At 35.7% G+C, this 15,366-nt stretch overlaps 1 protein-coding gene and 1 pseudogene across 1 annotated transcript in view; one reads left to right on the forward strand and one right to left on the reverse strand.

Moving 5' to 3' along the window:
* MARCHF1 (membrane associated ring-CH-type finger 1) overlaps window positions 1-15,366 on the reverse strand; it is an 841,275-nt gene that overhangs the window by 391,182 nt on the left and 434,727 nt on the right. The gene's annotated exons all lie outside the window — the stretch shown is intronic.
* LOC104672210 lies at window positions 142-9,410 on the forward strand (annotated as a pseudogene).

The following is a 15,366-nucleotide window of genomic DNA, read 5'->3' on the forward strand; positions in this document are numbered from 1 at the left end:
TAGAAAGTAATCAAAAGAGTCAATACATTGAGCTAAGTTGTCAAGGCTGGCTGGACTTTTGACATGTGAAGATGAGAAGAACAGACTTTACAAGTGAAGAGAAAGCATGAGCTAAGAAAAAGAGGCAGATGTGCATGTAAAATGTGGACCAAACATCTCGGAAACTGTGGCATAATACATCAGGTTCATGGGCATAGAACAAGGAACAGTGAAAGAAAAGAATATAGTAACAAAGGTAAAGGCTATGTCAGTGGTTGAGCTGCAGGTGATTTTCACTTTTACTTACTTTCTCTCCAAATTTGTGATTTTATTAAAAAATATGCATAGTGACAAGAATTTATCTTATGACCTTACAAACATAAATGACCTTACTCATTTGATCATTTTGACAATACTATGAGGTGGGTGTAAATACTGCAGATGAGAAAATAGGGATAGAGACGATAAGAAATGTAATCAAGGGTGCACAACTAGAAGATATCAAAGCTAGATATTGAGCCTAGAAAAGGCTTAATCCAAAGTCCAAGCTCTTCGCCAATTTTGCTCTACTATCTCTCTTTCCTTTCTTTTTATAATTAATATTTGTAATATTAGGAAAAATAAACAATATTAGGAAAAATAAATTAAGCAGCAACATGGTACATGATTACACAAACTTTATTTGTATAGATACTCCATTTCCATGAACCAATTTATCTTTGATCCAGCCCTACAGATACAGGAATAAAATAACATCAGAATGGCTTTTCTCATGAGCAAAACTGCAGAATCTCTAGTTTAAAAGAGATTTTTAAGGTCCCAAAGTAACTGTTGATTTCTAATGGTCTTGAATTTGGTCTCCTTAAGAAAAACTCTAACCATTGATAAACTTCTTTTAGACTTTGTCACAGGAAGTGAGTGGTTGGCTGAAGGCTGGCACTTTTGAAATTTGTTTTTCTATTTATCTGAAAATAGTTTTTGCCATACTAATTATTTCCAAGAGAAGGAAGGAAAGATTAATAAGAAAAAAAATAAGATTTTATTCATACATGAAGCTATTCAGAGCAGAACCCCAGATGTACTATATTTGTTTGGAACTCAGGAGTCAAAAATTTACCTCACTTTATAAAATGGTCCATTCCTCAGACATCCCAACTCAATATCTGAATGTTCTATGTACTCCCAAGTGGAAATGCTCTCTAATTAGTGTCTCTAGCTTTAATTACTGTTATGCATTAGTTATCTAACAATGGAAATAATTCTTTTAAATCAACCCATTGTTACACTACTACTTGTATTCAGCACAAATGAATGATACTTAAAATAGGTCAAGGAAGATATATTCACAATTTTGTTCAAAAGAAAGAATTGTCTACGAAAATCCTCATGTGCTACCAATTAAAAGAAGCTTAATGTAAACTAAGAAACATCTAATAATTTTGGTATGAAAATAGAAGATAAATACTTAAGTAGAACATAAGAATGAGAAGGGTCAGATTAAAATTTAAGTAGGACTGACCTTTACTGAACCAAATCTCTTTAGAGAAACTGCTCATTTTGGGTGCTGTAGTTGAATTATTAGCTAATAACATACTGCTTACTCTTAAAATATGTGGACAGAAATGTTGACATAATATATGCATCCTGTTAATAAAGAAAAAATTCTGGTATAAAAAATGAAAGTTAATAATTAAAATTTATAAATACTTGTCCAAAGTTACCCTCCTTCCAAGAAGTATTTAGTTGCCAAACATTCTGAGGTTTTTTTTTTTTTTTTTTTTTTTTTACTTTCTTCGGATGTCACTATGCAAATAATTAAGTTACATATAAATATATTTTAATACTTTTAAATTGAAGTATTACATATATGAAGGGGAAAATCTTAATTGTATATACCTTGTTACACATAATGAATTAGCATAACTATATAATTACCATCTAAGTCACAATGCAGAACACCCAGTTAACAGCCATCTTTGCCCCACAAAAGCAGCCATTATTCTGACTTCAGAAAACCATAGGCTAGTTTTGGTTGTTTTTGAACTTCATACAAATGAAATCATGCATTATGTAGATGTTAGTGACTAGCTGCTTTCACTTAATGTACTCTACTATTCATCCACATTTTTGTAGTCAGTTGGAGTTTTTCAAAAACTTTCTGCATTATATGACTATACTATATTATATTTATCCATTGACTGTTATTGGACATTTGGATTTTTTTTTAGTAAAATAACATGACTAATAGTGTTGCTAGGAACATTCTTGTATAAGTCTTTTGGTGAACATATACTCTTAACTGTTGGGCCAATACATAGGAATGGAATTTCTGGGAAAAAACATAGAATTAGATTTAGTAATTATGTCTAATCCTTCTCCAAAATGGTTTTATCAATTTACACTCCCAACATACCATATGAAAATTCCAGTTACTCTACATCCTCACAAATACTTAGAATTATCAGTAATTTTAAAAATGTCATATATTTTGGTGTATATATTAGTAGTAGAAACTCATTTGAGATTTAGTTTGCATTTCTCTAATACTAACACATTTATATTTTAAAGAGTTTTTAAAGAAGGAAAAAGAGGAATAGTTTACTATTTCTAATCTACAATTTGATCAGGTATCAAGATAAACTATGATAATCCATGAAAATGTCTCCTAAGGAACATAGTTAACTTTATTAATGCAGAGAATGCTAGCAAAATTAAAATAAACAAAATTCGAAAATAGAATACATATGTCATAGAACAGCTAAATATTAATAGAAGTAAAAATACTAGTTTTATTATTTTGTGGTATAATCAATGCTAATTTTCAGCTATCCAAATGCTACATACGCTTCCAATCACTCCCAAATTAAGACAAGAAATTTGATTTGGGAAAAATATTTCAAATATCACGATTTTGTTGTATTTGAGACAGACTTAAATGTTTGTATTTTCTTTCCTTTTTACAATGAAGTTTCACACTTTTGACATGTAAAATGGGACAGCACAACTTGATGTGATTAGTGTTCCTTTCTTAGACTATGTCATTCCTACTACTGGTTAGATTTGTATTTCAGATGACTACAAATAAGACAAGCCTAACAAGACTCATAATTCTGGTCTTGCAGCTGAAAAAGTTTCAATTTTAAATAAACTGTTGGCACTATCCTTGTAAAGAACTGGCAAAAACAGTCACTTTCATTGAAACTAAAGTTTAAGATGTGAATTTTGCATATTATATTCAGCCAACAAACACTTTCCTGTGAGGAAAAAAGGGGGAAAGCGTTGTTTTATAACAATGAATTTATGCAAATTTTAAGTCATAGAGGCGCTTCCTTTATATTTTCAGTGCATAGGAGGTTTTTATGTATGACTTCTTGATTCTGATATTCATTTTAAACTTGTTACATTCAAGAAATAACTTTTCCAGAACTAAAATGAAACAGGTTGCCTGGTTAGCTTGCAGAGTAATTTTAGAGTAAGCTATATACACCGTTAAAACAAATGTTATAGAAATTGTCCTCAATAAAGAAAGATAGAATGTCTATGGACTCTTTTACCTTTTACCTGCTGAGTAAAAGGTAAAATGCACCCAGGAGTTAATGTGTATCCATTTTATAAAAATTCTAAGATGATAGATGAGATCAAGTCTAACTTTTAAATTAGCATACTGTTTGAATATTGAACATGTACACTCACACAAGCAGAGCTTCATGAGCAAGGGGATCTTTGTATGAAGATTTAAATTTTTTTCTCTCTTCCAAATGAAGTATAATAAATGAAGGAATGAAATTTGTACATTTTCTTTCTGTTAATTTGTTATCCAAGTTCTCCTCTAAAAAAAGAGGAGATCATTAAAAAATCGTTAAAAAAAATGATTGCCCACTTCTGAATTAGACATTTGTTGTTGAATGGGGTATACATAGTTCACTCTTGTTAGAAAAGCTTCAGTTAGATGTTCAAGCTCTTGAGAAATTCTCTATGTAATTCTTCTATGTAATTCTCTACAGTAGAAAAAATTGAAAGGATTCTTTTATCAACTCATTCACTCATTCTTTTTTCACTGATTTACTCTTTCCCTTCATAAAAATTTACTTAGTATTATCTATATGCCAATTATTCTGCTGGGCCAAAGGGATTAAAATAAAACAACACATCAACATACTGCCTTTGATTGGAGACGCTAACCTCCAAGTACCCAGATAAAACAAAAATGTAAGGTAAAGCAGAACAACAAGCGCCAAGAGGACAGGCAATCAGACAATGGATAGGGAAGAAGAGCTAGGCATGGTGGCAGAGGGACTCTTTTTGGCATTTAGGTGGACTTTACAATTATTATAACTCTAGGGTAGTTGGTATTGTGACTTGCACTTTATGGATGAGGAATCTAGGACAAAGAGAGAATGTAACTGACTTGAGGCAATCTTAATTGCACTATCACAATGACAGAAAGGTGAGTTGCTATATTCTTTTTTGATTGAAAACTCTGTACGGAAATGGCATTTCAATCAAGTTTGCAGCAGCCTTTGAACAAAAACATTAAAATTCTGATTTAATTAATATATCAATATTATAAAGACTAAATGTAAAAAAGTAATTTGTAAAGTAAAAATCAAGGAAAATTGGACATGCAGAGAGTGGTAAAAAGTCTTTAAGGACTTTTTAATTTCTTTTCACTGGGTTTTAAATTTTTAACCACAAAGAAATTAAAATATATTATTTTCTTAATATAACTTTTGAAATCTCACTGTTCTATTGTTTTCTATACTATAGTAATTGTCCTCAAGATACCAATGGGACAAAGGGGAAAAAAATAAGAGACCTATATATGCTTCTATTTAAGAAGCTTTGTAACTTTTAAACAGAAAGAACACATAACACATGTTGTTTATACCAAAACATATTTGATATTTAAAATAGGCATAATTCTGAAAAGGAATCATCCAAATATTTTAATAGAGCTTAAGTAGAATACTTTCTCTCATCAAACTTTCATTGTAACTTTATTTCTTCTATATCCAGCTACATTAATCTTGATATTTAAAATTATGGTACAGAAGTTATGAAATTAGACAGCTAGGTACATTTCTTAGGATCACTGCTTCCTTGCTGCACATATTCAAACAAATTATTTTACCCTCCTAAGTCTTTCATCAGTAAAATGGTAGCAATAATAATGGCTGCCTCATAGAATTATTATAGGCAAAGCACTTAAAGCAGTGCCTGTACAGAGAAAAAAAAGATCAATGAAGGTCAGCTACTTATTTTTATCTACAGTTTTATGTACTTAAAATTATCATATATATTTATCCTTTTCTGCTGCAATAATTCTGGTGCTATAGTGATCAGATTGACAACAATTTTTTCAGAAAAGCTCTTACAGTTCATTTTTGCCGATTAAGTATTTTTTTCCCTTCGTCAGAACACTGCTTAAAAATCATGCCATCTGTGGCACCTTCTAATGTCAACCAGGTGTATATATATCAATATCTCAATGATAACACATTTAAGCATATGTAGGTAAATTGTATGACAGTATCATAGACAATGAAATCAGTTTGGGAGCTGTAATAAGTGGTAGAAATAATCATCTACTCCTCAGGTTAAGTGATTTGTTCCAGGCCACATGACATTTTTTGCAGGGCAGGACTAGATCCCATATATTCCTATTTCTACTGCATGGTTGGTTGTTTTTAGCATGGTAATATAATATATTGTTTAACTAAGACACTTTTGTGAAAGACGGCGCTGTAAAAAACACATTGGAAATAGAGATAGATAGATGATAGATAGATAGATAGATAGATAGATAGATAGATAGATAGATAGATAGATAGATTTGTTGTCTCAGGCAAACCAGGATTATAGCATATCAGCCATGAATTAATAGATAAAATAGAAACTTTGTCAAGTATTTTAATGTGGAGAATTTAACATGGGTTATTTTTAAGGTATACAGAAATGAAAAAGGAAACAGGGAACACTAAGTTAGACAGTAACTGTAAGAATCAACTCGCATTTCTTAGGGTGGGAAAGCAAAAATAAAGACATTGATATTTTCAGACCTTAAAAGTTCAGAGGAGGACACCAGAGACCTAGAATTAAAACCCTTTGGGGAATGGGTACCAACTAGTCATTGCTGATACCTCAGAAATTCAACAGAGGACCCCAGGAGAGTCGGGACTCAGACCTTTGGGGAAGGCATGAGTTCCAGGTGATGATGCTGCCTTAGGAGTTTGGAAAAAGGACTTGTGGTTTGGGCCTTTGAAAATGGTGGTTTTTTGTTTTTGTTTTTTCTTGTGTGATGATTAATTTTATGTATCACTATAGCTGGGCCATAGTGCCCAGATATTCAGTCAAACTTTATTCTAAATGATTCTGGAAGTGTTTACCTATCCAATGCCTGTTCCACCATCATATTTTGAAAACACAGTCTGTATTTGCAAGTTTATAGCTGGAGGAGAATTTTGCCTTAGATAAATCACAGGTTTTGGTTCACTAGGTACATTGTCAAAGAGCATTGTGACTCATCCATGTATGATTTAGATGATATTTTTGATAATTTTGATAATTTGATAATTGTGAGGATTTTTTAGATGAGACTTTGGACTTTAAAGTTGATGCTGGATAAGTTAAGACTTTTGGGGCTATTGGGATGAAATGAATGTACTTTGCATGAGATAGGGATGTAAGATTTTTTGGGGGGTGGTAGGCGCATAATGTGGACTAAATTGTGCCATGCCCTCAAATTCATATGCAGAAGCCTGAACCCCCAATCTGACTGTATCTAGAGATGGGGACTTTAGGAGGTAACAAAGGTTAAATGAGGTCAAAAAAGTAAGGCTCTAATCCCATAGGTTTGGTGGCTTTCTAAGAAGAAGAAGAAAAGAGAAATATCTTTGTCTCGCCATGTGAGGACACAGCAAGAAGGCTAATATCTGCAAGCAAGGAAGACAGCCCTCACCAGAAACTGCATTGGTTGGAACCTCAATCTTGGACTTCTAGCCTCCAGAACTGTGAGAAAACAAATTCTGTTGTTTAAGTCACCCTGTCTATGGTATTTTTGTTATGCTAGCCTGAGCTGACAAGTGTTTTTTGGGTAATATTAACATTTAAATTGGTGCTGTAATTGAATGCATGTATCTCCCCAAAATTCAAATGTTCAAAGTGTTAACTCCCAAAGTGATGACATTAGTATGTGGGGCTTTTTGGAAGGTATTTAGGTCCTGAGGGTAGAGCCCTGATGAATGGGATTAGTGCCTTCATAAAAGAGGTCTTGGGAGGCGTGTTTTCTCCTTCCACCATGAGAAGTTACACCAAGAATATGGTTGTCTTTGAGAAAATGGGGCCTCATCAGACACTGAATATACTAGTCCCTAAATCTTGGACTTCTCAGCTTCCAGAAAGAAATACATTTCCGTTGTTTATAATGGAATACCATATACTGAGTCTATGGTATTTGTAGCAGCCCAAAAGGCTAAGACAATGGTAAGTAAAACAGATTACTTTCCCTAATGTGGGGGAAAGTTGAAGGCTTAAATAGACCAAAGACAGACGTTTCCCAAAAATGAATTTTTCCAGGAAGACACACTTGCAACTTGAACTAAAACTTCTCCCTCAGTCTACAGCACACTGGCCTACCCCATCAATTCTGGACTTACAAATCTCCATAATTGTATCAGCGAATTCCTTGAAATAAATCTTTCTGTATATAAAGGCATACCACAGAGATATTTTAAGTTAAATTCCAGGCCATAACAATAAAGCTAATGTTGCAATAAAGCGAGTCACATTTTGTTTTGTTTCCCAATGCATATAAAAGTTATGTTTATACTATCTTGTAGTCTATTAAGTGCACTAGGCATTATATCAACAAAACAATGTACATACCTTAATTTAAAAAAAAAAAAAAAACCTTATTGCTAAAATAAAGCTAATGATTGTCTTATCCTTCAATGAGTGATGATCTTTTTGTTGGTAAAGGCTCTTGCCTTGATTTGCTTCTTTCTTTTTTTTTTTTGAGACAGAGTCTTGTTCTGTCACCCAGGCTGGAGTGCAGTGGCGTGGTCTCGGCTCACTGCAACCTCCGCCTCCTGGGTTCACGCCATTCTGTCTCAGCCTCCCAAGTAGCTGGGACTGCAGGCACCCGCCAGCACATTCAGCTGATTTCTTGTTTTTTTTTTAGTAGAAACAGGGTTTCACCATGTTAGCCAGGATGGTCTCAATCTCCTGACCTGGTGATCCACCCACCTTGGCCTCCCAAAGTGCTGAGATTACAGACATGAGCCACCCACCGCGCCCGGCCTCTTGCCTTGATTTTGATGGCTATTGACTAACCATGGTGGTGTTTGCCAAAGTTTGGGTGTCTATGGCAATTACGGGAAATAACACAATGAGATTTGTCACATTGATTGACTCTTTCTTTCACAAAATATTTCACTATAGCATGCTACACTATTTGATAGCATTTTACTCACAATAGAATATTTTTCAAAACTGGAGTAAATCCTTTCAAATCCTGCTGCTGCTTTATCAACTAACTTTATGTGATATTCTAAATCCTTTGTTTTCATTTCAACAATGTTCACAGCATCTTCACCAGGAGCAAATTCCATCTCAATAAACTATTTTCACACGCACGCCTGCCACAGAGAAGATGGAGCTGATCCAGAAGGCCAAGTTGGCCAAGTGGTATGATGATATGGCTACCTGCATGAAGGCCATGACCAAGCAGGGCACCAAGCTGTCCAAGGAGGAGTGCAACCTGCTTTCCGTGGCCTACAAGAATGTGGTTGGGGACTGCAGGTCTGCCTGCAGGGTCATCTCAAGCATCAAGCAGAAGACATACACCTCTGACAAGAATGCAGCTGATTAAGGACTATTGGGAGAAAGTGGAGTCCAAGCTAGATCGATCTGCACCACGGCCCTGGAATTGTTGGATAAATATTTGATAGCCAATGCAACTACTCCAGAGACTGGTGTCTTCTATCTGAAAATGAAGGGTGGTTACTTCCAGTACCTTGCTGAAGTTGCATGTGGTGAGAATCAAAAACAAATGACAGATAATTCCAGGGGCATTTGATATAAGCAAGAAAGAGATACAATCCACTCATCCAATCTGCCTGGGGCTTGCTGTTAACTTTTCGGTATTTTACCATGAGATTCATAATCACCCAGAGCTTGCCTGCATGCTGGCTAAAATGGCTTTTGATGAGACCATTGCAGAACTTGATACACTGAATGAAGACTCATACAAAGACAGCACCCTCATTATGCAGTTGCTTAGAGACAGCCTAACACTACGGACCTTAGACAGTGAAGGAGAAAAATGTGATGCAGTAGAAAGGGCTGAAACTAAACCCATGGTGTCATCCTTCTTCCCTTCAATAAACCTTTTTACACAACTCCATTCCTTATTCCACTTGGATTTCCTATAGCAAAGAAACCCATTTATGCATATGGAATCACCTGTTTATAGTCTTTTCACACTGCAGCATTAGGAAAACTTCATTCCTTGATTTGTCTTGGCCTTCCTGGTGTGCAGTTACTGCTGTAGTCTTAATACCTTCATTTCATATAAACATAAGCAACTTCCAAACACTTAGGTAGAGGACGAAAAATGTATCTGGTATTTAAGTAATCTGAACCAGTTCTGCAAATGACTGTTTTGTATTACTGTGAAGATATGAAAATGTAGTTACTTACACTTTAAAGAGTGTTCCACATAACTTCTTAATTTCTACATTCCCTCCCATACTCTTCGGGGTTTCCTTTCAATAACAACTTTTCCATGCTCCTAACATATTCCTTTTTAGTAGGAATCCAGAAGTATTAAATTGAAGGGAAAAGCACTTCCCATTTCTGGCTGGAGGTCACAAATTGAAATGCCTCCTGTATCACATATTATGGAGGTGTGGCAAGAGGGACTTTCCTTATTCACTCTTTATTTGCTGCTGTTTATGTTGACAACCTCCCTTCCAAATAAAAATTCACTTACACCTCCTGCCTTTGTAGTTCTGGTATTCACTTTGCTGTGTAATAGAATTAGCATGTTGCTGCCAGAATACAAGAATTGCTTTTGGGAATTAAAGTGCATGATATTTCTTAATACACTACAAAGGGGAAATAAATAAAAGTACTCAAGTCCAAGTCTAAAACTAGATATGTGCATATGTGAGGGGGTGTCCAGTTTGCCTAGCATTGTTATTTAGAGATTTGGACCACTATTGTGCATTGCTAACCATTGACCCTTGTCCCAAAAAAGCCTTGTGAAAATGATATGCCCTATGTAACAGCAGAGTAACGTAAAATACAATTACATTTTATAAACGATAACAACAACAACAACAAAACCCACTACATTATTTGGTTATCCATAAGAAGCAACTCTTGGCTGAGGCAGGAGGATTGCTTGAGGCCAGTAGTTTGAGACAAACCTGGGCAACATAGCAATACCCCATCTCTGCAATTTTTTAAAAATTAGCCAGGTGTGGTGGTATGCATCTGTAGTCCCAGCTACTCAGGAGGGTGAGGTAGGAGGACTGGTTGAGCCCAAGATTTCAATGCTGCAATGAGCCATGATCATGCCATGGCACCCCAGCCTGGGTGACAGAGCAAGATCCCATCTCTAAAAAAAATCTTAAGTAAAAAAAGAAAAAAAAAAAAGGAAGCAACTCCTTGTGTGTTCAAGTTTGATCATGAAATTGTAACAATTCAGTCATATCTTCAGGCTCTACTTCTACTTCTAGTTCTCTTGCCAATTTGTAGTAACTTCCTCTCCTGAAGTGTTGAACCATGCAAAGTCATCTGTTAGTACTGGAATCAACTTCTCCTAAATTCCTGTTAATGTTGATATGTTGATCTCCTCCCATGAATCACGAATACTCTTAATGACATCTGCAATGATGAATCCTTTCCAGAGGTTTTCAACTTACTTTGCCCAGATTCAATCAAAGGAATCACTATCTATGGCAGCTACAGTACAGCCTTAAAATCTGTGTTTCTTAAATAATACCTGAAAGTTTGAAATTACCTCTTTATCTATGGCTGCAGAATAGGTGTTGTGTTAATAGACATACAAACAACATTCATCTCCTTGTATACCTCCATCAGAGCTCTGGAGTCATCTAGGATTTGTTGCTTACTCTAAAGTGTACAAGCAGAGTAGATTTAACATAATTCTTAAGGGCCACACAATTTTCTAAATGGTAAATAAGCCTTGGCTTCAATTTAAAGTTACCAGCTGCATTATTTCCTAACAAAAGAGTCAGCCTGTCTTTTGAAGCTTTGAAGTCAGGCATTGACCTCTCTTCCCTAGCTATGAAAGTCATAGGTGGTATCTTCTTGCAATAAAAGGATGTTTTCAACTACATTGAAAATCTGTTTTTAAAGGTAGACACCTTAATTTATTATCTTAGCTAGAGTTTCTGGATAACTTGCTGAAGCTTCTCCATTAGCATTTGCTGCTTCACCTTCCTCTTTATATTATGGAAGTGGCTTCTTTCCTTAAGCCTCATAAACCAGCCTCTGCTGGATTCCATCCTTTTTTCTGTAGCTTCCTCAATCTCTTAGCCTTCACAGAATTGAAGAGAGTTGGGACCTTGCTCTGATTAGTCTTTGACTTAAGAGAATGTTGTAGATGATTGATCTTCTAACCAGACCACTAAAGCTTTCTCCATATCAACAATAAGGCTGTTTTGCTTTCTTATCATTCATGGATTCACTAGAGTAGAAGAACTTTAATTTCCTTTAAGAACTTTACATTTGCATGAACAACTTGGTTAACTGGTACAAGAGGCTTAGCTTTCAGCCTATCTCAACTTTCAACATGCACTCCTCACTAAGCTTAATTACTTCTAGTCTTTGATTTAAATTGAGAAATGTGACTTTTTCTTTCGCTTGCACACTTAGTGGCTATCGTAGGATAATTAGTTGGCCTAATTTTAGTTTTGTGGTGTATCAGAGAATAGGAAGGTCCGAGGAGAGGGAGAGAGACAGGGGAAGGGCCTGATGATGGAGCAGTCAGAACACACACAACAGTCTTGTGTAGGCACGATTCAGGGTGTCCCAAAACAATTCCAACAGTAACATCAAAGATCACTGATCACAGATCACCATACCAAATATAATAACCATGAAAAATTTTAAAAATTATGAGGATTACCAAAATGTAACAGAGACTTGAAGCGAGCACAAGTTATTGAAGAAACAGTGCAGATAGACTTGCTCAACACAGGGTTGCCACAAACCTTCAGTGTGTAAAAATAACAAAATTGCATTGTGAAACGCAATAAAAGTGAAGCTCAACAAATGAGCGGTGCCTGCATATATACCGTTGCTTCTATTTCTCTTGAGAACCCAAATATATTTGACTAATTCTTGTACCTGAGAAATTCAGAGAGGAGCACACTAGGAACTGAGGCTCCGATCTCTGAGGATGGTGTGATGCTTGGCTAATGATGGTACTTCAAGCTTGTGGAGATTGGACATTGTGACCTGGGACTGAGTCCTCTGGGGAGCAGGCACTACCCATCTGCTTTTAGTATCTGTGTGTGTGCACATCAAGGGTGATTCTGGAAATGACGATACCAGCTTGAGATGTAAACCAACTGCAGTTGATTGTGTGAAACACTGTCTGCTAGAATGATGTTGATATAAACAAAATTTTTCTCCCCACCTTTTCATTTTCCTCAGTGTCCCCAATTAGGTAAAACTAACAGCTGAAAAGTAAAGGTAGTTCTCAGAGCCTCAGGCTCAGCCTCTCCAAGAAGAGTACATAAGAGTGGCTTTGGGACACAGTTCATCCTTGGTAGTCATGTATACATACTTGAACTTCCATTCAAAACAATACCAGTTTTATGCTTCCATACAACAAGTTACATGTATAGTTGTATATATGAAATCACTCTCACCTTCTCCCTAACAGGAGTGGTATAAAAGCTAAACTCTCACGTATTCATCTCTAAGTGACCATAATTTATACTTGTCTAGTGATGTTCAGTAGTCCTCTATTTCAGTGACAGTCCCACTGAAATACTCTACAACTTCAAGACTAAATCCTAAAGTAAGCCACCACCACCAAGCCTTACATAAAATAATAAATGAAATGAGAGACTAGAAAAAGAAATTAGTCAATATATACATATACATACAAACATATATATACATATATATTCTTAATTACCCACATATATGATAAAAATATGCATAGTTTTTATTATATAGTTAATAACAAAAGGTATAGTTGAATTTTTAACTTATTTATTTTATTATCAATGTCATATGACTTTTGTCCTTGGTAAAAAGGAATGAACTCAAATCTTTACTCCTAGGATATCTGAATTCTCAGTGGTTTTACATATATAATATATAACATAAATATAACATAAATATATACATATATAACACATGCATGCACCTGTGTGTGCGTGCACGCACACACACATATAATTTTCCATTAACCTTTGCAGTTGGACTTGGAGGAATCCTAAATAATCTTTTGGGTTTGCTGACATATTTGGAGTAGTGACCTAATTTTTCCTTGTAATCAGGATCAATCAAGCCAACCAGTGCAATAACCTGCCCGTTGGTTCAATGGCAAGAGAAGCACAAATTGGCCAAGTGGCCATTTCAACTTATAATTCACTAAAAGCATTATTATGTCTTCTGCTGAAAGCACTTTTTCCTTAGGAGGTAAAAAATTGAAACTAGCAGTCTAAATTACAGGAAATAAAGCAAAAATTTTTAAATGGATTATTAAGAAAAATAGCGAGAGATGTGACTCCATCCTCCACCCCTTGATTCCCAGACCCATATATCCTGGCGATAGGACACATAACAGAACATATCGGTCAATGGCTCAAAATATATTTTCCATTATATAAGATAAAATCTCTCTTAAAACAGGAGATGATCTCTAAATTGCACTGGAATTAAGTTTTCAATAGACCATTCCACCATACTCTCAGGCCACCTGCTTTACAGTGATAAAGTCCATGAATAAAATCAAATAATTCTCTGAGTATGAAACCACTTGGCACACTTCTTTTAGTGTGACATGAGGATCTTGGTCTTAGGAAATGTTATATGAAATAAAATGGAGGTAAATAAGGCCACAGATATTTGTGCTAATATAAAGATTTGGGGCACGAAAAGCAAATGTATATCCACAATACAATCTCAATCTAATGATGGCAAATTACTATCTCCTCCCTGTTGTAAGGCATGCAATCACTCAGCAATGAGGTGACTGGCTGGCCCTCATTAGGAAGGTGCCTTTGAGGGTTTTATACTGATTTCTTCTCTTAAAAGCGTTAGGTATTCAGTAGTGATGGCAGCCAGATATGCATTGGTAAGGAAAAGTGTACACTGTGGAGCTAACTATGTAGCCTCCAACTGTGCCACCATGACCGCATTGTACCATGGCACACTGAACAACTACCTGGATTGCTGGGTGAAAAGAAAGATCCACTTATTCTTTTAACCTGGATGACACACCTGTATTAGTTCGTTTTCATGCTGTTATGAAGAAATATCCAAGACTGTGTAATTTATAAAGGAAGGAGGCTGACTTAAGTCACAGTTTCACAGGGCTGGGGAGGCCTCAGGAAACTTACAATCATGGTGGAATGGGAAGCAAACACATCCGTGTTGACACAGCGGCAGCAAGGAGAAGTGCAGAGTGAAGCAGGAAGCAGGGAGCTCCTTATAAATAAAACCATCAGATCTCGTGAGAACTCACCCACTACCATGAGAACAGAATAGGGGAAACCTGCTCCATGATTCAATTATCTCCACCTGGTACTGCCCTTGACATGTGGGGATTATCACAATTCAAGGTGAGATTTTGGGTGGGGACACAGAAAAACCATATCAGCACTTAAGGTAAGAAGAAAATGCAGGTGACCTGGTGCAATCTCCTTTCCTACTAACCCTCTGGTAAATTAGACTGATTATATTTGCTAGTAAGTAGAGACTTTATATTTGAAATGCCCTGAGCAGTATATATCTGGCTAAAGATGACTTACAGTAAATAGAATTCTCAGTCTTTGAGGCACAGCTCCAGGCACAGTTGGAAAACTCTCTGGGATATAAAACAGAGATGTTTTGTAATTTAAATGTGCCCACTATGTGAGCTGATCCCACAACCTCATGTAGAGACCTCATCTGTTATTCTTCAGCCTTTTGACTTCCTGTATCCTTGATAATTATTTAATAAAGCTTGATACTGGGTAAGATCTCTGATGCAGATGACTCATTTGACAATCCAGTTGTACATGTTAGCTCACTAGGGAAAAATCCGACTGGTATCCGCAGAACATATTTTCTTGTTATCTCGTTATTCAAAGTGTCCTCTGTAGTGGGTGGTCTGTGATAATCATTCTTCACACTCTC

Source organism: Rhinopithecus roxellana, chromosome 2 (assembly GCF_007565055.1).
Source record: "Rhinopithecus roxellana isolate Shanxi Qingling chromosome 2, ASM756505v1, whole genome shotgun sequence".
Taxonomy (NCBI): domain Eukaryota; kingdom Metazoa; phylum Chordata; class Mammalia; order Primates; family Cercopithecidae; genus Rhinopithecus; species Rhinopithecus roxellana.